The following is a 24008-nucleotide window of genomic DNA, read 5'->3' as shown; positions in this document are numbered from 1 at the left end:
CACTTTCTATTTATAGCTATATAAATAAATACAGCTTTTAAAGTGCTGACCTTGTATCAAGCAACCTTGCTCAACTGACTTTTTAAAATTTTTATTTTATATATTTTTTATACAGCAGGTTCTTATTAGTTATCTATTTTATACGTATTAGTCTATATATGTCAATCCCAATCTCGCAATTCATCCCACCACCACCACCACCACCCCCGCCATTTTACCCCCTTAGTGTCCATAGGTTTGTTCTCTACATCTGTGTCTCCATTTCTTCCCTGCAAACCGGTTCATCTGTGCCGTTGTTCGAGGTTCCACATATATGTGTTAATATACAATATTTGTTTTTCTCTTTCCGGCTTACTTCACTCTGTATGACAGTCTCTAGGTCCATCCACATCTCTACAAATGACCCAATTTTGTTCCTTTTAATGGCTGAGAAATATTCCATTGTACATATGTACCACATATTCTTCATTCGTCTGTTGATGGGCATTTAGGTTGCTTCCATGACCTGGCTATTGTAAATAGTGCTGCAATGAACATTGGGGTATATGTGTCTTTTTGAATTATGGTTTTCTCTGGGAATATGCCCAGTAGTGGGTTGGCTGGGTCATATGGTAATGGTGTTTTTAGTTTTATAAGGAACCTCCATACTGTTCTCCATAGTGGCTGTATCAATTTACATTCCCACCAACAGTGCAAGAGGGTTCCCTTTTCTCCACACCCTCTCCAGCATTTGTTGTTTGTAGATTTCCTGATGATGCCCATTCTAACTGGTGTGAGGTGATACCTCATTGTAGTTTTGATTTGCATTTCTCTAATAATTAGTGATGTTGAGCAGCTTTTCATGTGCTTCTCAGCCATCTGTATGTTTTTTTTAAAGAAATGTCTATTTAGGTCTTCTGCCCATTTTTTGATAGGGTTGTTTTGTTTTTTTTTTAATACTGAGCTGCATGAGCTGTTTATATATTCTGGAGATTAATCCTTTGTCTGTTGATTCATTTGCAAGTATATTCTCCCATTCTGAGGGTTGTGTTTTTGTCTTTATGTTTTCCTTTGCTGTCCAAAAGCGTTTAAGATTAATTAAGTCCTATTTGTTTATTTTTGTTCTTATTTCCATTACTCTAGGAGGTGGGTCAAAAAAGATCTTGCTGTGGTTTACGTCGAAGAGTTTTTTTACTACAAGAGTTTTATAGTGTCTGGTCTTACATTTAGGTCTCTAATCTATTTTGAGTTTATTTTTGTGTATGATGTTAGGGAGTGTTCTAATTTCATTCTTTTACATGTAGCTGTCCAGTTTTCCCAGTACCACTTATGGAAGAGACTGTCTTTTCTCCATTGTATATCCTTGCCTCCTTTGTCAGAGTTCAGTTGACCATATGGCGTGGGTTTATCTATGGGCTTTATATCCTGTTCCATTGATCTATATTTCTGTTTTTGTGCCAGTACCATATTGTCTTGATTACTGTAGCTTTGTAGTATAGTCTGAAGTCAGGGAGTCTGATTCCTCCAGCTCCATTTTATTCCCTCAAGACTGCTTTGGCTATTCGGGGTCTTTTGTGTCTCCATACGAATTTTAAGATATTTTGTTCTAGTTCTGTGGAAAATTCCACTGGTAATTTGATAGGGATTGCATTGAATCTGTAGATTGCTTTGGGTAGTATAGACATTTTCACAATATTGATTCTTCCAATCCAAGAACATGGTGTATCTCTCCATGTGTTTGTATCATCTTTGATTTCTTTCATCAGTGTCTTATAGTTTTCTGCATACAAGTCTTTCACCTCCTTAGGTAGGGTTATTCCTAGGTATTTTATTCTTTTTCTTGCAATGGTGAATGGGATTGTTTCCTTAATTTCTCTTTCTCATCTTTTGTTGTTAGTGTATAGGAATGCGAGAGATTTCTGTGCATGAATTTTGTATCCTGCAACTTTACCAGATTCATAGCTTAGCTCTAGTAGTTTTCTGGTGGCATCTTAGGTTTCTCTATGTATAGTATCATGTCATCTGCAAACAGTGACAGTTTTACTTCTTCTTTTCCAATTTGTATTCCCTTTATTTCTTTTTCTTCTCTGATTGCCATGGCTAGGACGTCCAAAACTATGTTGAATACTAGTAGCGAGAGTGGACATCCTTGTCTTTTTTCTGATCTTAGAGGAAATGCTTTCAGTTTTTCACCATTGAGAATGATGTTTGCTCTGGGTGTGTCGTATATGACCTTTATTATGTTGAGGTAAGCTCCCTCTATGCCCACTATCTCAAGTGTTTTTTTATCATAAATGGGTGTTAAATTTTGTCAACAGCTTTTTCTGCATCTCTTGAGATGATCATATGGTTTTTCTCCTTCAATTTGTTAAAATGGTGTATCACATTGATTTACGTATATTGAAGAATCCTTGCATCCCTGGGATAAATCCCACTTGATCATGGTGTATGATCCTTTTAATGTGCTCTTGGATTCTGTTTGCTAGTATTTTGTTGAGGATTTTTGCATCTATATTCATCAGTGATATTAGTCTGTATTTTTCTATTTTTGTAGTATCTTTTTCTGGGTTTGGTATCAGGGTGATGGTGGCCTCATAGAATGAGTTTTGGAGTGTTCCTTCCTCTGCATTTTTTGGGAAGAGTTTGAGAAGGGTGGGTGTTAGCTCTTCTCTAAATGTTTGATAGAATTCATCTGTGAAGCCATCTGGTCCTGAACTTTTGTTTGTTGGGAGATTTTTAATCACAGTTTCAATTTCACTACTTGTGATTGGTCTGTTCATATTTTCTATTTCTTCCTGGTTCCGTTTTGGAAGGTTATACCTTTCTAAGAATTTGTCCATTTCTTCCAGGTTGTCCATTTTATTGGCATAGAATTGCTTGTAGTAGTCTCTTAGGATGCTTTGTATATCTGCACTGTCCATTTTAACTTCTTCTTTTTCATTTCTAATTTTAATGATTTGAGTCCTCTCCCTCTTTTTCTTGATGAGTCTGGCTAAAGTTTTATCATATTTGTTTATCTTCTCAAAGAACCTGTTTTGAGTTTTATTGATCTTTGCTATTGTTTTCTTTGTTTCTATTTCATTTATTTCTGCTCTGATCTTTATGATTTCTTTCCTTCTACTAACTTTGGGTTTTGTTTTTTCTTCTTTCTTTAGTTCCTTTAGGTGTAAGTTTAGATTGTTTATTTGAGATTTTTCTTGTTTCTTGAGGTAGGCTTGTATTGCTATAAACTTCCCTCTTAGAACTGCTTTTGCTGCATCCCATAGGTTTTGGGCCATCGTGTTTTCATTGTCATTTGCTTCTAGGTATTTTTTAATTTCCTCTTTGATTTCTTCAGTGATCTCTTGGTTATTTAGTAGCATATTGTTTAGCCTCCATGTGTTTGTGTTTTTTATGTTTTTTTCCCTGTGATTCATTTCTAATCTCATAGAGTTGTGGTCAGAAAAGATGCTTGATATGACTTCAATTTTCTTAAATTTATCAAGGCTTGATTAGTAACCCAAGATGTGATCTATCCTGGAGAATATTCTGTGTGCACTTGAGAAGAAAGTGTAATCTGCTGTTTTTGGATGGAATGTCCTATAAATACCAATTAAGTCTATCTGGTCTATTGTGTCATTTAAAGCTTGTGTTTCCTTATTAATTTTCTGTCTGGATGATTTTTCCATTGGTGTAAGTAAGGTGTTAAAGTCCCCCAGTGTTATTGTGCTACTGTTGATTTCCTCTTTTATAGCTGTTAGGAGTTGCCCTATGTATTGAGGTGCTCCTATCTTGGGTGCATATATATTTATAATTGTTATATCTTCTTCTTGGATTGATCCCCTGATCATTATGTAGTGTCCTTCTTTGTCTCTTGTAACATTCTTTATTTTAAAGTTTATTTTATCTGAAATGAGTATTGCTACTCCAGATTTCTTTTGATTTCCATTTGCATGGAATATCTTTTTCCATGCCCTCACTTTCAGTCTGTATGTGTCCCTAGGTCTGAAGTGGGTCTCTTGTAGACAGCATATATATGGGTCTTGTTTTTGTATCCATTCCTCAAGCCTGTGTCTTTTGGTTGGAGCATTTAATACATTCACGTTTAAGGTAGTTATCGATATGTATGTTCCTATTACCATTTTCTTAATTGTTTCCTATTACCTTTTCTTCTTTTGTTTTTCCCACTTATAGAAGTTCCTTTAGCATGTGTTGTAGAGCTGGTTTGGTGGTGCTGAATTCTCTTAGCTTTTGCTTGTCTGGAAATCTTTTGATTTCTCCATCGAATCTGAATGAGATCCTTGCTGGGTAGAGTAATCTTGGTTGTAGGTTCTTCCCTTTCATCACTTTAAATATATCATGCCACTCCCTTCTGGCTTGTAGGGTTTCTGCTCAGAAATCAGCTCTTAACCTTCTCGGAGTTCCCTTGTATGTTATTTGTCATTTTTCCCTTGTTGCTTTCAATAATTTTTCTTTGTCTTTAATTTTTGTCAATTTGATTACTGTGTGTCTCAGTGTGTTTCTCCTTGGGTTTATCCTCCCTGGGACACTCTGCGCTTCCTGGACTTAGGTGGCTATTTCCTTTCCCATGTTAGGAACTTTTTCAACTATAATTTTTTCAAATATTTTCTCGGGTCCTTTCTCTCTTCTTCTTCTGGGACCCCTATAATGCGAATGTTGGTGCATTTAATGTTGTCCCAGATGTCTCTTAGGCTGTCTTTGTTTCTTTTCATTCTTTTTTCTTTATTGTGTTCTGCGGCAGTGAATTTCACCATTCTGTCTAACAGGTCACTTATCCGTTGTTCTGCCTCAGTTAATTCTGCTATTTATTCCTTCTAGTATATTTTTCATTTCAGTTATTGTATTGTTCATCTCTGTTTGTTTGTTCTTTAATTCTTCTAGGTCTTGTTAAACATTTCTTGCTCTTCTCAATCTTTGCCTCCATTCTTTTTCTGAGGTCCTGGATCATCTTCACTATCATTATTCTGAATTCTTTTTCTGGAAGGTTGCCTATCTCCACTTCATTTAGTTGTTTTTCTGGGGTTTTATCTTGTTCCTTCATCTGGTACAAAGTCCTTTGCCTTTTCATTTTGTCTGTCTTTCTGTGAATATGGTTTTCATTCCACAGGCTGCAGAATTTGCCCAATTAACTTCTTAATACTAATTGTAAATTATTTTGGATTCCCTACATGCACAGTCATGTAAAATTAATTCTACAGATCCAGAAACTTTATTCCTCCTCTTCCAATTCTTGTGACTTTTATTTTTTCTTCTTGCCAAGTAACACTAACTAGGACCTTCAGTACAATGTTTAATAGAAGTGGTAATAGCCAGCATCCATGCAATGTACCTGTTCTTAGGGAACTTGAGTTCAATTATTCATTACTAAATTTAATATTTCCTGCAGCTTATCTTACAGATTTTTTAGGTTTAAGAAAGTTTTCTTCAATCCCTATCTGGATAATTTTTATCATGAATAAGGGTTGAATTTTATCAAATATTTGTTCTACTTTTATTGTGTTAATTATAGTATTTTTCTATTTTTATTGTTAATATAAGCGATTATAATTATTGATTGTTTTATTGAATAATTATTGATTTTTAAATGTTAAACCGATGTTGCACTCCTGGGACAAGCCTCACTTGGCTATGATGTATCATATTCTTTCATATATCAGGATTCAATTGCTAGCATTTTGTTTAGAATATTTGTGTCCCTGTTTAAAAGAATGATCCAAATATATGTGGTCTACAAGAGATACATTTTAGATTTAAAGACACTAATTGTTTTAATCTAAAAGAATTTAAAGAGATATATCATGCAAGGAGTATCCAAAAGAGAGTGGAGTGGGCATACTAATATGAGATAAAATAGACTTGAAGGCAAAAATGTTTCTAAAGACAAAAAAGGCAATTTTATAATGATAAGAGGGGCAATTCTTCTAACAGACATAACAATTATAAACATAAATTTACCTAACCACATAAATACACAATATAAGTAGTTGAAACTGAAATAATTTAAGGGAGAAATAGACAATTTAATAATAATAGTAGGGCCAATAAATCACTCACTTTGGTCAATGGATAAGACAGCTAAGAACAAGGAAATAGGAGACTTGAGTAACGCTGCAAAACAGCTAGACCTAATATACACCTGTAAAGCATTCCATCCAATAACAGCAGAATAAAAATTCTTTTCAATTGAAGATGGAATATTCTGTAGGATAGATGATATTTTAAGCCATAAAATAAGTCAAACAAATTTTAAATGATTTAATCATATAAAATATGTTCTCTAGCTACAATGGAATACTGACTTTATGAAAATAAAAAGGGTTATAGAGAATGCTATGAACAGTTGTATGTCAAAAAAAACAGTTAACTAGGTGAAATGGACAAATTTCTAGAAGGACACACACTACTGAAACAAGCTCAAGAAGCAAATAAGAGTGAAAAACATTAAGAGGATCAGGTCATCAGTTCACGTGACCCAATATCTAATGGGAATCCAAAAACGGAGACTATATTACATAGAAGAGAGGAAACTATGGAAGTCATAACAAAATTTTATGAAGCTAAAGAACATGAATTAAGGGCTCATTGTGTACCCGGTGCAATAAATGAAAGAAGCGAGTAATTGCAAAACAAAAACAAACAAACAAACAAATCTATACCTAAGTGCATCTCTTTGAAAGTTTGGAACTCCAAAGATAAAAAGAAGCTTCCAGAAAACAGTATGTAAGACATGAAAGGAAACAGAGAAACACACATCACATAGATTAATCTCATCTAGTCTAAATTGATTTTTTGCTTATCTCAAGGTACTGACCAATGGCCAGTGCTATGAAATGTATTAAGTAAAGATAAATGATGCTCTGTAACCATGGGTCCATGAGTGTTTCAAGGGTAGAGATTAACATTTTGTCAGCACTGTGTAATAATAATTGGATTGATGATTTTGCAATGGGTTTTCGTGAGGCTTGGGGAATTTCAGTGATTAAGGCTAGTCACATAGGTAGTATATGCTTACATGATCAGTTTACTATAAAATACTCACACAATGAATAGACTTTGGGCTTCCTGGTACCCAAATGATGTGCGTTCACACTCGTAATCATTTGAGGTCTGGAACCAAAGTGCATCCTTGCATGATCCAACAATTGGAAGAAAAGAAGCCAGCACCTGAGATCTTTGGATATTTGTCAATGCATATCCTTTTTTTTCGGATGCTGTGTTATATCCTTTGCATGTTGTGAAGCTCTTTGATGAGTATAAACAGGTAAATCCTATGAGTCCTTTCAGCAATTGAAAACTTAAGGTGATTTATGCATAACTAATACAACATGAGATTTAGTCAACGATGATTATAATCTTACCTCTACTTCTTCGGGTGATATATGTGTAGCTGTGTGGCATACCTAGAGTGCAACCAGCAAAGCTTGGACCAACTGGGTAGAGAACTCTGGAAGGCAAGGAGGGTTAAATGGCATGTTGGTGGGTACATTGTTTCCTACTGATGCTTTGACAAATTACCATAAATGTGATTGCTTACAGTGATACAAACCTAGTATATGACAGTTCTGTAGTTCAGAAGTCTGATGTGGTTATTGCTGGGCTGAAATCATCGTGTCAGTACAGGGCCATATTCCTTTTTGGAAGCTTTAAGGAAGAATCCATCTTTTTTCTTTTTCTGTGAGCAGCTGGTAGAGGCTGCTCACATTCCTTGGATCATAGTCCATTCCTCCATTTTCAAAGCTAGGAATAAATAGTTAAGTTCCTCACATTGCAACAATCTGACATTGACTCCTCCTCTGCCTTATATTTCCACTTCTAAGGACCCTTTTGATTACATTGGGTCCAACAGATAATCCAGGATAATACCCCTATCTCAAAGTCTTCAGATTAGTAACCTTAATTCTATCTGCAAACTTAAACCCCCTTTTCTCTGTAACCTGTCACATTCACAGGTTCTGGGTATTAGAACATGGACATCTTTGGGAGACCACCTTTTGTTTACCACAATTAATTTAAAACCTAAATTTAAAAAGACAGAAATCTCAGGCAGGGATGACTTGTGGAGGAGTATAGTAAAATCTCTCCCTTTCAAGAAACAGCCATTTAAATGAAAAAAATACATACATATATATATACATGTGTGTGTATATATATATATATACACACATGTATACACACACACACACACACACACACACACACACATAACAAAAACATCATTTAACATCTCTGTAAATTGTCCTGAGGGCATAAAACAAATGGTGAAAGTCAAGAAAATCCACTAAATTTTGATAAGGACAATGAGAGTCTGTAGTATTTGAGCTAGCAGAAGGACTTGAAGATAGACCAATAGAAATTATGTCATCAGAAGAATAGTGAGAAAACAAAATAAAGAAAAACATGGCCTCAGAGAAATGTGGGACATATGCATAGTGGGAATACCAGAAGGAGAGGAGAGAATGAGAAAGAGGCAGAAAGAGTATCTGAAGAAATGACTGAAACTTGCCAAGTTTGAAATGAAAAATATTCATATACACATCCAAGAAGTACAGAAAACTCCAACTAGAATAAAGATGTCCACACCTAGACACATCACAGAATAGACAATAGACTTAATTGTTAGAGGTAAAACTATAAAACTCTTAGAAGAAAACATAGGGGTAAATCTTCGTTATTTTGGATTTAGCAATGGTTTATTTGCTACACCAAAAGCAAAAGCAGCAAAAGACAAAAGTAGATAGATTGTACTGCATCACAATTAAAAACTTTCCTGCTGCAAATGATATGATCAAAAAATGAGAAGACAACCCACAGAATGGGAGAGAATATTTGCAAATCATATATCTGGTAATGGACCTGTATACAGACAACCTCAAAAACTCTTACAACTCAATAAGAAAAAGACAAATAACCTGATTAGATATGGGCAAATGATCTGCTTAGACATTCCTCTAAAGAAGATATACAAATGGAAAATAAGTATATGAAATTATGCCTGACATTACTGGTCATCAGGGAAATGGAAATCAGCACCTTCATGAGGTATAACTTCACATGTACTAGGGTGACTATAAAATAATAGGTGATAACAGGTGTTAAGGTGACTAAAAATATAGATAATAACAAATGTTTGGAGGACATGGAGAAATTGGAACTCTCCTACACTGCTGATGAAAATGTAAATAGTGTATCCTCTTTGGAAAATAATCTGGCAATTCCTCAAAAAAATTTTTTTATTGAAGTATAGGTGATTTATATTATTATATTAGTTTCAGGTATATAACATAGTGATTCAGTATTTTTAAAAATTATATTACATTTTAAGTTATTATAAAATATTGGCTATATTCCCTGTGCTGTGTAATATATCCTTGTAGCTTATTTATTTTATACACAGTAGTTGGTGCCTCTTAATCCTCTACCCTCTTCTTGCCCCTCCCCCTTTCCCTCTCCCGACTGGTAACCATCAGTTAGTTCTCTTTATCTGTGAGTCTGTTTCTGTTTTGTTATATTCATCAGTCTGTTTTATTTTTTAAGATTCCACAGGTAAGTGATAACATAGAATATTTGTTTTTTTCTATCTGACTTATTTCACTGAGCATAATACCCTCCAGGCCCATTCATGTTGCTGCAAATGGCAGAATTTCATTCTTTTTATGGCTGAGTAGTATTCCATTGTATATATGTACCACATCTTCTTTATCCATTCATCTGTTGATGTACACTTATATTGCTTGCAAATCTTGGCTATTGTAAATAATGCTGCTATGAACATTGGGGTGCATGTATCTTTTCGAATTAGTGTTGTCATATTCTTTGGATATCTATCCAAGAGCAGAATTGCTGTATCATATGGTAGTTCTATTTTTAGTTTCTTGAGGAGCCTCCATACTGTTTTCCATAGTAGCTGCACCAGTTAACATTCCCACCAACAGTGTACGAGGGTTCCCTTTTCTCTGCATCCTTGCCAACATTTGTTATTTGTGGTCCTTTTGATGATAGCCATTCTGACAGGTGTGAGGTGATATCTCACTGGGGTTTTAATTTGCATTTCTCTGATGATTAGTGATATTGAATATCTTTTCATGTGCCTGTTGGCCATCTGTATATCTTCACTGGAAAAATGTCTATTCAGGTCTTCTGCCCATTTTCAAATTGGATTGTTTGTTTCTTTGATATTGAGTTGTATGAGCTCTTTATATATTTTGGATATTAACTGCTTATTGGTTATATCATTTGTAAATATTTTTTCCCATTTAGTAGGTTGTCTTTTTGTTTCGTCTTTTGGTTTCCTTTGCTATGTAAAAGCTTCTAAGCTTAATTGGGTCTCATTTCTTTATTTTTGCTTTTGTTTCCTTTGGCTTAGAAGACAGATCCAAAAAAATATTGCCACATTTTATGTCAAAGAGTGTTCTGCCTATGTTTTCTTCTACGAGTTTTAAGATTTTCGGTCTTACGTTTAGGTCTTTAATCCATCTTGAGTTCATTTTTGTACATATAAGTTGTCCTTATATTTTGGCTCTTACAAATAACACTGCAACAAACAGTTGTATACACATTTTTGTGTGGACATTTGTTTTCGTTTCTCTTGGATATATAACTAATAGTAAAATTAAACATAGAGTTACCATATGACCCAGAAACTTTGCTACTTAGTTATATATCCAAGATTCGTGAAAACAAGTGCCTACACAGAAATGTGTCCACAAATAGTTGTTGCAGTTTTATTCACAATAGCCAAAATATAGAAGTAACTTATATATCCATCAGTTGATGAATGGATAACTAAATTTGATATGTCCATGCAGTGCAATATTATTCTTTGGCCACAGACAGGAATGAAGTACTGAAGCTTGCTACAGTATTGATGGACCTTGAAAACATTATGCTAAGTGAAAGAAGCCAGTCACAAAGGTCACATACTGTATGATTACTTTTTTTGAGATGTAATTGACATATGACATGTTGTAAGTTTAAGGTATACAACTTGTTGATTTGATACATTTATATATTTCAATATGATTATCACCATAGTGTTAGTTAACAACTCCATCATGTCACATAATTATCATTTTATTTTGTAGTGAGAATATCTAAGACCTAGTCTCTTAGCAACTTTGAAATATATAATATAGTACTGTTGACTATAATCACAATGCTCTGCATTAGGTCTCCAGAACTTATTCATTTTCTAACTGCAAGTTTGTTCCCCTTGACCAACATGAAATGCCCAGGATAGACAGTTCCAAAGAGATAGGAAGTAGATTTGTGGTTACTTAGGACTTGGAGTCGAGTACTGGGAGGAAGCATTGATGAATACAGGGCTTCTTTTTGGAGTTATAAAAGTCTTCTAATCTTAGATTTTGGTGATACAGCAAAACTCTGAGTATACTAAAATCCTCAACTGTAAACTGTAAAATGGTAAATTTTATAGTGTATGATTTGTACCTCAATAAATACTATTTAAGAAGAAACCCCAGCAAAAGCAAAAAAGTTATAACAAAATAAGAAATGCAATCATAGTACACAACTTTGTTCATGTTCTTTATGTTCTCATACTAACATAAACACTGTTTTCTTATTTTAAACTTTTAGAAAAATCTGTAGATGAAGACTGGACAACTTAAATTCAGTTGTCGTGTAAAAGTATACATATAGGCAGCAAATGTAAGGGAATGGAAAGGGGCAGGAAAACTGAAGTGAAAATATGTGTTAACATCATTTCCTTACAAAGTGCAAATTGAGAGATTCTGTTTATATTTGGTGGAACAAGACATTAGGGTGTGTTTTATTTACAAAAACAATTAATAGAGGTACTGAAAAATAGATATGTCATTATATTTGCATGGCATTAATTTTATAGGATATAAGTAATCTTAGTCCTAATCTGTATCAGGAAGGCAAAAGATAATGTGTAAAATTGATCAGTCAAGATTTAGCAGTGTAAGCATATTATTTAGAGACATGGAAGTGACAGCTATAAGGAGTTGAAATATTTAAGAATGGTTCCCTCCAGGGAGGAGTAGAGCCTAGGATTGTTTTCATAATAAATCCTTCTCTATTATTTGATTAAAACATACTATAAGTTTGAAAAATTCTTTTAAAAAGAAACCAACATTGATTATTGAAAATTTATAATTACAAATTAAATTAAGTGCTGAAAATACTGTGCATAGAGAGGTTCCAAAAAGTACATACTGTAGCACTATCTCCATGGATGGTGATAAATGTATTTTGTATTTTCCTTCCTTCTGAGATAGAAAACTCTGAGTCCTAATAAGGGCATGAAAATTATTCTTTTAAGGCTGAAGAAAAAAAAAGACCTTGACTGACCCTCCCTAAATAATTATGGACATAGTGAATGTCAGATTCCACTGCTCCTCAGTGGCTTGAACATATTCCTGAGAATCAGGAGACAATTGGTGGAGCTAAAAGGCAGTTAATTTGAAATGAATAAAAGGAACTGACTCTTTGCAATAGATATGGTTGACCTGTGAAATCTCTGCCATGGAATGTTACTGAGAAGAGTCATTTGCAGCTGGATTAAAACTGAATTCTGAATATTCACAGTCATATAAACTAAGGAAAAAGCAAGAAAAAAAGTAAGCCTTGAATGGCACCACCACATAACGTTTTCTGCAAAAATAGCTATCAGAAAATGATACTAAATGCTTTCCATATTGGGTATAGAAACCATTAAATTTTGTTTCAAAAATTAGTATATTGTGAGTGCTCTGTTCTCCTTCCCTCAAACTTAGCCACATTTGTAGAAAGAGACCCAATACAAAAAGAAATTTAAATATTTTCCATTCACTAACAACTATGCCTGATAAATACAGAAAACACTAACCCACAGGGAGGTTATGCATATTATTAGACTATCATTTCCTGCTTCTCAGAGAGTACAATTTTTTTTTTAAAGAAAAGAAAGATATTTTCCTTATCACAACTGCCAGTAAAGACATTGCAAGGGTAGACAATGTAGATGTAACATCCAACTCTAATATCAAATAATGATTATTAAGCTTGGCAAAATATTTTCTAAAAGTTTATTACTAAAAAATGAGAAGACAAGGATGTCTGCTCTCACCACTTCTACTCAACTTTATACTGGAAGTTTTAGCCAAGGCAATTAGGGCAAGAAAAGGAAGCGAAACCATTCAGATTAGAAAGGAAGAAATATATTTATATTTACAAATGACATGATCTTATATATAGAAAATCCAAAGGAATCCACAAGAGAACTATTAGAACTGATAAATAAGTTCAACAAGGTTACAATACACAAGATCAATATTAAAAAAAATCATTTGCATTTCTATGTCCTAACAATGAACAATAAAAAATGAAATTAAAAGATGTGGTACATATATACAATGGAATATTACTCAGCCATAAAAAGAACAAAATTGCACCATTTGCAGAGACGTGGATGGACCTAGAGACTGTCATACAGAGTGAAGTAAGTCAGAAAGAGAAAAACAAATATCATATATTAACGCATATATGTGGGATCTAGAAAAATGGTATACATTAACTTATTTGCAAAGCAGAAATAGAGACACAGACGTAGAGAACACACGTATGGATACCAAGGGGGTAAGGGGGTTGGGATGGATTGGGAGATTAGGATTGACATATAGACACTAATACGTATAAAATAGGTAACTAATGAAAACACACTGTATAGCACAGGGAACTCTACTCAATGCTCTGTGGTGACCTAAATGGGAAGGAAATCCAAGGAAGTGGGGTTATATGTATATGTGTGGCTGATTCACTTTGCTGTACAGCAGAAACCAGCACAACACTGTAAAGCAACTATACTCCAATAAAAAAAAAGGAAAAAAATAAAATTAAAAAATACAGCTATACTTTACGAAAGGGTCAAAAAGAACAAAATATTCAGGAATAAGTTTAACATAAGAAGTACAATACTTTTAAACTGAAAGCTACAAAATATTGTTTACAGAAATTAAGGAAGGCCTAAATAAATGGAAATACCCCCCATGTTCATGTATCAGAAAACTTAATATAGTGTTATGATGCAAATAGTTCCCATACTGAATTATAGTTTCAATGCAACCTTATCAAAATTCCAGCTTTTTTCCCAGAAAATTGACAAGCTGCTCCCCAAATTAATATGGAGATATAAGGGCCTCTGAATACTAAAATCAATTTTGAAAAAGAACGAAGTTGAAAGACTTCCCAATTTCACAACTGACTACGGAGCCACAGTAATAATGACAGTGTGGAACTGGCATAAGGATAAACATATAGGTCAGTGGAATAGAGTTGAGTTTACAGAAATAAATACATTTACCATCAATTGATTTTTGACAAGGTTGCCAAGACAATTCAATGGAGAAAAGTATAGATGTTTTAACAATTGGTGCTGAGACAACTGGATATACACATGCAAAAGAATGAAGTTAGACCCCTACCTCACACTATGTACTAAAATTAACTTGAAATGGATGATAGATCTAAATGTAAGAACAAAAGCTTGAGAACTATTAGAAGGGAACACAGGAGTACATATTTGTGACCTTGGGTAAGGCAATGTTTTTTTCCATACAACATCAAAAGCACAAATAACTAAAGAAAAAATAGATAAATTGTATTGAACCAAAATTAAAAGCGTACTTCAAAGAACAATATTTATAAATTAAAAACACACAGAATGGGAGACAAGTATGCTAATCCTGAATCTGATGAGGAACTTGTGTTAGTATATGTAAAGAATTCTTAAAACTGTATGATAACAAGATGAATAGCCCATTTAAAAATGCAGAAAAGATCTGAACAGACATTTCTTCAAAGAAGATATACATATGGCCAATAAGCACATGAAAAGATGCTCAACATCATTAGTTATTAAGGAAATGCAAATCATACCCACAGTGAGATACCACTGCATATCCATTAGAATGGCTATAATAAAAAAGACATAAAATAACAAGTGTTGGCGATGATAATGAGAAAGTGGAACCCTCATGTGTTACTGGTGAGATTATAAAATAGTGAAACCACTTTGAAAAACAGTGTGGGAGTTTCTCATAATGTTAAAACAAGAAGTTATTATACCCAAGAGAATTGAAAACATATGCTAACAAATCCTTGTACATGAATATTTATAACAGTATTATTCATAATAGCCAAAAAGTGGAAACTACCCAAATGTCCATTAATTGACAAATGGATAAATATAATGTGGTATATCCACACAGTGGAATATTGTTCAGCCATAAAAATAAATGAAGTAATGATGCTATAACATGGATAAACCTTGAAAACATTATGGTAAGTGGAAGAAGCCAGTCAAAAAAGACTACCTATTATATGATTCCTTTTATATGAAATGTCCAGAATAGGAGTATACATAGAGACAGAAAGCAGATTAGTATATGCCAGGGGCTGGAGACAGGGGGAATGAGGAGTGATTATAACTGGTATGGAGTTTCTTTATGAGGGATGAAAATATTCTAAATTTAAATAGTGGTGAGGTTACACAACTCTGTGAATATACTAAAAACCATTGGATTGTACTCTTTAAAATGCTGAACTTTATGTTATGTAAATTACATTTCAATAAAAATATTATGAAATAATGAAGTCAATATTCAATGTGTTTTGTCAACATAGATTATATATAAGCAGACATTAGTAAAAGTAAGGAAAGGGTTATGTATAATTCTCTTTTAAGGTTAATGTTTAAACAAATTAATAGTGCAGTTTCAACCAGATCAATCCCTCAGGGCTGAGATAATTTTATGAATTACTAGTATGGTACCGCATTACACTAAAAAGGACTTTGTTTATGCACAGAATATATTCACTGGCAACTAAATAGTATAAAGTAGCAGTAGCTTTTAGAAAAACAAATTGCAGCATTATCTATTTAAAATACATATTTTTACATACATGCATGCACATTCTACTCTGCAATTAGAAATCAACAGATTTTACAATACATCCATTATACCATTCAGGGGATAATTGAAGGATGTAATGCATACCATATGATTACTCAGAACCATACAAAACATTAATTAAAGCATTAGTAATACGTTTTTGAGATACCAACTTCATCAAATAAACAGTTGTTGCAAAGATAATGTGGAAATATAGATCTCAGACCAAAAGTACTGTTAAATGAATGCCTTGGTGGATCAGATAATCACATGGTGGAGTTATGAGAAGCATTAAGAACATAATGAAAGTTGATTCACAATAAAATATCACTAGAGAAAAAAAACCCCGTATAGTAAAGAAGTAAAACATGTTATATTTTGCCTCTACTTTTAATTTGGTGCCCCAGCCCTGAAATCTGCATTTTGTTATCAAATTACAGCTCAATTTTTAAAATGTCAATTCTCGTTATTTGTAAATTATTGATCCTCTCCCTTGCATTCTGCTGTAACATGATGTCCATGGCTAAACTTGTACTTCTCTATTCTAGCCATGGAATAAACCATCTCAGCAATAAGCCATGGTCCTTTTTAATTGGCAATAGTATTTAGAAACCAAGATCTGGGGACTAGGTCTTCTCATTGTTACTGGCATCATCGCCTCTAGGCCTTCTGAGGAGCAAACTAGGAAATATATTAGTGAGAACAATGAAGAAAATCATAAGTTCTCATGTATATGCTCAATTGAAATTAAACATTAAGTCAGTTTTTCTTAAAATTGTTTTTATTTTACATCTGTGTCTTTTGTCTTTCATTCTTAAGAAAGGTTGATTTACCCTACCCCACAATATACATAATAGCTTCAAAATTACAATGCCAGTATTGCTACTAAGAGTGAAATTACTAAGTGGATTTTTACTTTTCTCTGCCTTTTTCTTTTTCCTTAAAATATATCCTACTAAAGATGTACAGTCTCAACACTGTATTCAAAAGTCACGTCACTTGAAACAGTTATTTTTATGTGTGATTATTTTCCCAATTTGATATGCAGTTAGATTTGTTTATTTTGGCTTGTTTTAGAGATCACTGTTTTCCCTTTTTGTTTAATTATGTTTTTGAATATATAAAATATATGGTTCAAAAGTAAATAATTTATGAAAAAATATATATTTTTAGGGTCTCACCTATATATCTTTCCCATAAGCCCCATTTCCCCACCTAAGGTATAGGAGGGATCATCTGTGGCAGACTAAAAGAGGTCCAGGTATAATGTCTAGGTAAACTGAAGTGCCATAGGGAGACAAATAGGGAGCATAATAGGATCAATTAATGTAGAAACAGAAGAAAGAATCATATATGTCAAAATAAGCTGGAAGAAATAAGGAGATCAACATAATCAAGGGAGATCAAGGATGTCAACATGATTCACTTTCTATCACATAATGTCCAGGCGATATCATACAGATTACAATGGATTGCATGTTTTGTACTAGTTGTTCTAAGTGTTTTGTTTCTTAATATTTCATAGTGGAAATGCGTAAGCAAGCACATATGTGACCTCATGAGAGTAAAGCAAAGGCTACTCATCTTCTGTCTACTTATTGTGATTTTAAATACTTTTGGGTCCACAAATATTGTTTGTTGCTAGAGAAATCTGAGATCCATGAGAAAGCTATTCGGAATGAGGCAAAAGATTGACTATATTTATTAAATAGTAATTTTCTTTATAATGAGCTGGGGGTGAATATTAACAAATGTTGACTGTATGAAATAAGAAAAATGAAAATATGATGTTGGAAAAACATAATGATCTAAAGCAGCGGTCCCCAAACTTCGTGGCACCAGGAACTGGTTTCGTGGAAGACAGTTTTTTCACAGATGGGTGGTGAGGAGGGGGAGAGGTTCAGGCGGTAATGCAAATGATGGTTTAGGCAGTAATGCGAGTGATGGGGAGTGATGGGGAGCAGCAGGTGAAACTTCACTCGCTCGCCGCTCACCTCCTGCTGTGAGGCCCAGTTCCTAACAGGCCACGGACCAGTACTGATCCGTGGCCAAGGGGTTAGGGACCCCTGATCTAAGGTACAAGACAATGATAACGTAGGAGGTGGGAGAGGGAAGAAGGACCTTCTATTGTTGAGAAGTGGTGAAAGTACTAATTTATGTCATACTCCCATAAGTGAAGGATACATTTTGGTATCTTTGGGGTAAATACCAATAGAATAATAAAGGAATATATAAATACCAAGGGAATAATAAAAGTATTGACGGAAAAGAAGATTAAAAAATATATTTAAAAAGAACAACAGTCAAGGTGGTACAAATAAAACAAACACTAAGATGATGATTAAACCTAATTATTCCTAAACCTAATTGATAAATATTTGAGTAAATATTCCAATTATAAAAGAAAAATTGTCAGAGTGAATTTTCTTTTCTTTTTCTCCATGGTTTGAACAAATATTGAAGTTCTGCAACAATGCTGATTTTATTTGTCAAATTTAAATTCTCCTAAACAGATAGTTCTACAATGCTCTTCTGTTTAGGTTAGATATGGGCACCATATTTAACTGTTCAATTATTATTATTATTTTTTACATCTTTATTGGAGTAAAATTGCTTTACAATTTTGTGTTACTTTCTGCTGTATAACAAAGCGAATCACCTATACATATGCATATGTCCCCATATCTACACCCTCTTGTATCTCCCTCCCACCCTCGCTATCCCACCCCTCTAGTTGGACACAAAGCACCGAGATGAACTCCTTGTGCTATGCGGCTGTTTCCCACTAGCTATCTATTTTATATTTGGTAGTGCTATCTACTTTATATTTGGTAGTGTATATATGTCCATGCCACTCTCTCACTTTGTACCAGCTTACCCTTCCCCCTCCCCATGTCCTCAAGTCCATTCTCTACGTCTGCATCATTATTCCTGTCCTGCCCCTAGGTTCTTCAGAACCTTTTTTTTTTTTTTTTAGATTCCATATATATGTGTCAGCATACGGTATTTGTTTTTCTCTTTCTGACTTACCTCAGTATGACAGACTCTAGGTCCTTCCACCTCACTACAAAAGACTCAAATTCGTTTCTTTTTATGGCTGAGCAATATTCCATTGTATATATGTGCCACATCTTCTTTATCCATTCATCTGTTGATGGACACTTAGATTGCTTCCATGTCCTGGCTATTGTAAATAGTGCTGCAATGAACATTGTAGTATATGACTCTTTTTGAGTTACAGTTTTCTCAAGGTATATGCCCAGTAGTGGGATTGCTGGGTCCTATGGTAGTTCTATTTGTAGTTTTTTAAGGAACCTCCATACTGTTCTCCATCGTGGCTGTATCAATTTACATTCCCACCAACAGTGCAAGAGGGTTCCCTTTTCTCCACACCCTCTCCAGCATTTACTGTTTGTAGATTTTTTGATGATGGCCATTCTGACCAGTGTGAGGTGATACATCATTGTAGTTTTGATTTGCATTTCTCTAATGATTAGTGATGTTGACCATCCTTTCATGTGTTTGTTGGCAATCTGTATATCTTCTTTGGAGAAATGTCTATTTAGGTCTTCTGCCCAATTTTGGATTGGGTTGTTTGTTTGTTGATATGGAGCTGCATGAGCTGCTTGGATATTTTGGAGATTAATCCTTTGTCTGTTGATTTGTTTGCAAATCTTTTCTCCCATTCTGAGGGTTGTCTTTTGGTCTTGTTTATGGTTTCCTTTGCTGTGCAAAAGCTTTTAAGTTTCATTAGGTCCCATTTCTTAACTTTTCTTTTTTTTTCCATTTCTTTAGGAGGTGGGTCAAAAAAGATCTTGCTGTGATTTATGTCATCTAGTGTTCTGCCTATGTTTTCCTCTAAGAGTTTGATAGTGTCTGGCCTTACATTTAGGTCTTAATCCATTTTGAGTTTATTTTTGTGTATGGTGTTAGGGAGTGTTCTAATTTCATTATTTTACATGTAGCTGTCCAGTTTTCTCAGCACCATTTATTGAAGAGACTGTCTTTTCTCCATTGTATATTCTTGCCTTCTTTATCAAAGATAAGGTGACCATATGTGAATGGGTTTATCTCTGGACTTTCTATCCTGTTCCATTGATCTGTATTTCTGTTTTTGTGCCAGTACCATACTGTCTTCATTACTGGAGCTTTGTAGTGTAGTCTGAGGTCAGGGAGCCTGATTCCTCTGGCTCCGTTTTTCTTTCTCAAGATTTCTTTGGCTATTCGGGGTCTTTTGTGTTTCCATACAAATTGTGAAATTTTTTGTTCTAGTTCTGTGAAAAATGCCATTGGTAGTTTGATAGGGATTGCATTGAATCTGTAGACTGCTTTGGGTAGTAGAGTCATTTTCACAGTGCTGACACTTCTAATCCAAGAACATGGTATAGCTCTCTGTCTGTATGTATCACATTTAATTTCTTTCATCATTGTCTTATAGTTTTCTGCATACAGGTCTTTTGTCCCCAACGTAGGTTTATTCCTAGGTATTTTATTCTTTTTGTTGCAGTGGTAAATGGGAGTGTTTCCTTAATTTCTCTTTCAGATTTTTCATCCTTAGTGTATAGGAATGCCAGAGATTTCTGTGCATGAATTTTGTATCCTGCTACTTTACCAAATTCATTGATTAGCTCTAGTAGTTTTCTGGTAGCAGCTTTAGGATTCTCTATGTGGAGTATCATGTCATCTGCAAACAGTGACAGCTTTACTTCTTCTTTTCAGGTTTGGATTCATTTTATTTCTTTTTCTTCACTGAGTGCTGTGGCTGAAATTTCCAAAACTATATTGAATAATAGTGGTGAGAGTGTGCAACATTGTCTTGTTCCTGATCTTAGTGGAAATGGTTTCAGTTTTTCGCCTTTGAAAACAATGTTGGCTGTGGGTTTGTCATATATGTCCTTTATTATGTTGAGGTAAGTTCACTCTATGCCTACTTTCTGGAGGGTTTTTATCATAAATATGTGTTGAATTTTGTCAAAAGCTTTTTCTTCATCTATTGAGATGATTATATGGTTTTTGTCATTCAACTTGTTAATATGGTGTATCACATTGGTTTGCTTGTATTGAAGAATCCTTTCATTCCTGTGATAAACCCCACTTGATCATGGTGTATGATCCTTTTGATGTGCTGTTGGATTCTGTTTGCTAGTATTTTGTTGAGGGTTTTTGCATCTATCTTCATGAGCTATACTGGCCTGTAGTTTTCTTTTTTTGTGACAGCTTTGACTAGTGTTGGTATCAGGGTGATTGTGGCCTTGTAGAATGAGTTTGGGAGTGTTCCTCCCTCAGCTATATTTTGGATGAGTTTGACAAGGATAGGTGTTAGCTTTTTTCTAAATGTTTGAGAGAATTTGCCTGTGAAGCCATCTGGTCCTGGGCTTTTGTTTGTTGGAAGATTTTTAATCACAGTTTCAACTTCCATGCTTTTGATTGGTCTTTTTATATTTTCTATATCTTCTTGGTTCAGACACAGGAGGTTGTGCTTTTCTAAGAATTTGTCCATGTCTTCCAGGGTGTCCATTTTATTGGCATGTAGTTGCTTGTAGTAATCTCTCATGATCCTTTGTATTGTGCAGTGTCAGTTGTTACTTCTCCTTTTTCATTTCTAATTCTATTGATTTGTGTCTACTCCCTTTTTTTTTTTTTTGATGATTCTGGCTAATGGTTTATCAATTTCATTTAACTTCTCAAGGAAACAGCTTTTCGTTTTATTGATCTTTTCTGTTGTTTCCTTCATTTCTTTTTCATTTATTTCTGATCTGATCTTTATGATTTCTTTCCTTCTGCTAACTTTGGGGTTTGTTTTTATTCTTCTTTCTCTAATTGCTTTAGGTGTAAGGTTAGGTTGTTTATTTGAGCTATTTCTTGTTTCTTGAGGTAGGATTGTATTGCTATATACTTTCCTCTTAGAATTGCTTTTGCTGCATCCCATAGGTTTGAGTCGTCATTTTTTCAAGTCATTGGTATTTTTTGATTTCCACTTTGATTTCTTCAGTGATCTCTTGGTTATTTAGTAGCGTATTGTTTAGCCTCCATGAGTTTGTATTTTTTACACTTTTTTTCCTGTAATTGATATCTAGTGTGATGGCAGTGTGGTCGGAAAAGACACTTGATACCATTTCATTTTCTTATATTTAACACGGCCTGATTTGTGACCCAAATCTGATCTATCCTGGAAAATGTTCCAGGAGTACTTGAGAAGAAAGTATTCTGTTGTTTTTGGATGGACTATCCTATAAATGTCATTTAAGTCCATCTTGTTTAATGTATCATTTAAAGCTTTTGTTTCCTTATTTATTTTCATTTGGATGATCTGTCCATTGGTGAAAGTGGGCTGTTAAAGTCCCCTACTATGATTATGTTACTGTCAATTTCCCTTTTTATGGCTGTTAGCATTTGCCTTATGTATTGAGGTGCTCCTATATTGGGTGCATAAATGTTTACAATTATTATATCTTCTTCTTAGATTGATCCCTTGATCATTTTGTAGTGTCCTTCTTTGTCTCTTGTAACATTTTTTATTTTAAAATCTGTTTTGTGTGATAGGAGAATTGCTACTCCAGCTTTCTTTTGATGTCCATTTGTATGGAATATCTTTTTCCATGCCCTCACTTTCAGTCTGTATGTGTTCCTAGGTCTGAAGTGGGTCACTTTTAGGCAGCATGTATAGGGTTTTTGGTTTTGTATCCATTCAGCCAATCTATGTCTTTTGCTTGGAGCATTTAATGCATTTACATTTAAGGTAATTTTTGATATGTATTTTCCTATTACCATTTTCTTAATTATTTTGGGTTTGTTATTGTAGGTCTTTTGTTTCTCTTGTGTTTCTTGGTTAGAGAAGTTCTTTTAGCATTTGTTATAAAGCTGGTTTTGTGGTGCTGAATTGTCTTAGCTTTTGCTTGTCTGTAAAGGTTTTAATATCTCCATCGAATCTGAATGAGATCCTTGCTGGGTAGAGTAATCTTGGTTGTAGGTTTTTCCCTTTCATCACTTTAGATATGTCCTGCCACACCCTTCTGGTTTGCAGAGTTTCTGCTGAGAAATCAGCTGTTAAGTTTATGATGATTCCCTTGTATGTTATTTGTTGCTTTTGCCTTGCTGCTTTTCATATTTTTTCTTTGTATTTAATTTTGGATAGTTTGATTAAAGTGTGTCTTGTCGTGTTTCTCCTTGGATTTTTCCTGTATGGGACTCTCTGCGCTTCCTGGAGTTGACTATTTCCTTTCCCATATTAGGGAAGTTTTCAACTATAATCTCTTCGAATATTTTCTCAGCCCCTGTCTTTTTCTCTTCTTCTTCTGGGACCCCTATAATTTAAATGTTGGTGCATTTAATGTTGTCCCAGAGGTCTCTGAGACTGGCCTCAATTCTTTTCGTTCTTTTTCTTTATTCTGCTCTGAGGTAGTTATTTCCACTATTGTATCTTCCAGGTCACTTATCCGTTCTTCTGCCTCAGTTATTCTGCTATTGATTCCTTCTAGAGAATTTTTAATTTCTTTTATTTTGCTGTTCATCACTGTTTGTTTGCTCTTTAGTTCTTCTAGGTCCTTGTGAAACGTTTCTTGTATATTCTCCATTCTTTTTCCGTGATTTTGCATCATCTTTACTATCATTACTCTGAATTCGTTTTCAGGTAGACTGCCTATTTCCTCCTCATTTGTTTGGTCTGGTGGGTTTTCACTTTGCTCCTTCATCTGCTCTGTTTCTCTGTCTTCTCATTTTGCTTAACTTACTGCATGTGGGGTCTCCTTTTGGCAGGCTGCAGTTTCGTAGTTCCCGTTGTTTTTGGTGTCTGACCATAGTGGGTAAGGTTGGTTCAGTGGGTTGTGTAGGCTTCCTTGTGGAGGGAACTGGTGCCTGTGTTCTGGTGGATGAGGCTGGATCTTGTCTTTCTCGTGGGCAGGACCGCATCTGGTGGTGTGTTTTGGGGTGTCTGTGAACTTATTATAATTTTAGGCAGCCTCTATGCCAATGGGTGAGTTTTGTTCTTGCCTTGCTAGTTGTTTGGCATGGGGTGTCCAATACTGTAGTTTGCTGGTCGTTGAGTGGAGCTTGATCTTAGTGTTGAGATGGAAATCTCTGGGAGAGCTTTTGCTGTTTGATATTATGTTGGGCTGGGAG

Source organism: Globicephala melas, chromosome X, assembly GCF_963455315.2.
Source record: "Globicephala melas chromosome X, mGloMel1.2, whole genome shotgun sequence".
NCBI lineage: Eukaryota > Metazoa > Chordata > Mammalia > Artiodactyla > Delphinidae > Globicephala > Globicephala melas.
This window is presented reverse-complemented; position numbering follows the sequence as displayed.